Source organism: Penaeus monodon, chromosome 38 (assembly GCF_015228065.2).
Source record: "Penaeus monodon isolate SGIC_2016 chromosome 38, NSTDA_Pmon_1, whole genome shotgun sequence".
NCBI lineage: Eukaryota > Metazoa > Arthropoda > Malacostraca > Decapoda > Penaeidae > Penaeus > Penaeus monodon.
This window is the reverse complement of record NC_051423.1, coordinates 26,340,300-26,342,799: the sequence shown is the minus strand read 5'-3', so window position 1 is coordinate 26,342,799 and position 2,500 is coordinate 26,340,300.

The window sequence follows — 2,500 nt, the reverse complement described above, 5'->3', positions numbered from 1 at the left end:
GAAGGATGAGGTCATTAAGGAAGTCAAGAACCGTGAAAGAGATGAAAGGTGAAAGAGGTGAGAGAGATGTCAGAACTGAATAGAGGTGCTGAAGATGATGGCAGGGAGAAATTTAATGGAAGGATGAAGAGGATTTTAGCCAGAAATGAAAGAGGATACAACATAGAAGTTAGAGAGAAAGGAAAAAGTAATCTGGAAGCCACGTCCAGGTGAAATGAAATTGGGTTTCAGTGGGAAATGAAGGGGGATGACAGCGAGTGATGAAAAAGAAACTGCAGCGGAAGAGAGAGAGGATGCTGAACAGGGTTTCAGTGAGCAATTGAGAAGAATTGTGAGGTTCATGAGAAAGAAGAGGGAACTAAAGAGGGTTAGGTTATGAGGAATGAGAAACCCAACGAGAAAATAAAGAAAGGAGAAAACCGGAGCTGGAGTCCTTAAGGTAGTTTGACTTCCTTTCTGGCAACTCCTTCGGCAGCACTGGTGCCAATCTGCAATTGGTCTCGCATTTCCCTTGGGATATATCAGTGATATGGAGAAGGGGGGGGGATGCTACAAGAGCAACAGCTTCTCTTCCGTACTACCCTTGTCCGGGCCGGTGCTATGTATGCGCGCGCGCGCGCACGCGCACACACACACACACACACACACACACACAAACACACACACACACACACACACACACACACACACACACACACACAACACACACACACACACACACCACACACACACACACACACACACACAAACAAACACACACACACACACACACACACACACACACACACACACACACACACACACACACACGATGGCGTGTATATAATCAAACTTTTATGCACGCCGGTCGAGCGATGTGGCGTGCATATTAGCATGGTTATGTGTAAAGCCATTAGCTCAAGATGGCGCCTGCAAACAGAAGCTAAATTAAGCTCCATGTTGGCTCCAAAATCAGCGTCCCGGCGGGTACCCCGGCTGACTCAGGATAATTCCTTCAGTTCGCCTCCAGAAGCCACAACCAACCTCCGATCTCCCAGGGTTAACTGGCCGGTCATCGCTCAGCGCTTGTTCCCAGATCATGGTACCGTGTGTCATTTAATTTGTGTGTTGCGTGTCTATCAATTTGTGTGTTGCGAGTCGTATATACGTCAACTATCATTCATCAACAGCCTTTTGCTAACTGGTGACAGCGATTTGTGTCCTTTTGGCTTGCAAAATGAACAAACACATTTCTGATCGCCACTTGACCAAAGCTTCCTACGATACAGTGTTTTCAAAATCATGTGAATACACGTTATGGGCCCTTTCATTTCTCTTCTCTCCTTTCTTCTCCCATACATGTGTTAAGCTATATGAAATATAAGTGCAGTCACTCTTACATTAGTTTTGCTAGATAAAAGTGTTAAGTGCAAACTTTCTGTGACAGGATAGCGTTCTTACTCTTACTTTGACCTAAGGTCGCATTATTGAATGTAGCGTGAGTATCTTCCCTTATCATAGTGCAAAGGGATGCCAGATATAACCGGGATTGTGTAAATCGCCTAATATATTTACGCTACGACGTACGATAGTAGGTACAGAGTTATTCGTTGTATCAGCAGCTTTTATTCGTGTCGGTGTGAGGCCTTATTTACGTCTGTACATAATTGTAGGACCAGGGTTTTAGCTAAACATTATTCCCGTATCAATCGCATCAGTCTCACCCTCACTGAAGTCGCCTGCATGTTCTGGGTAAAATCCCAGGTGATCACGTGATTTCGTGACAGATACCAATAAGGGCACTTTCACTAGCGCCCATTACAGATACACAGAGTAATTGGGTTAATTATGTATTTTTCCCATTTCGTTTCAGTTCATTTTATTTTGCTCGGTAATGTAGGCGTAAGAAGCCCTGTCGATGAAGTCTTACGTAGTCTGACAAGCAAAGCTAAACATGGTTATTCACGGTATATCAGATTTTTGTAGTGAATCCGAAATGTAGAATAAATAGAATCGGGATTGCGTCGAACATTTCTGAGCTGGGAAGATTTGCGATGCGAGAAGCTTGCAAATAAATGTTTGTCACCCCTTCATTACGGCATACATTTTGTGGTAGTAGAAATGATTTTGTATTAATGTAATTTTCTACTTATCACTTAACTGTTAAAACTAACGTTAATCTTCGTGTTTGTGATTCATTCTTTGTGAGAGCTCACTCTCACTTTCATTCTTACTCATGCTCAATCTCGCTCACACTCACTCATCCAAGCAGAAGAAAAGATATTGAGACCTTTCATTAATAGGGCTTGTTGTAGTATCTCTTTGGTCCGCGATTTTGCAAGTCATGACGAGTAAATAGTACAAGATGCACAATTCTTATCTTAGATACTTTTCTTTCTCTACATGACAACAGCTGGTTCAAATAGATCCTCGTGGATTGACGTTGTCCTTCCCTTTAGCGACTCTCATATCTATCAGAGACGGCTGTAACTCAAGCAGGTTCTTGCAGACTGCTACTTTA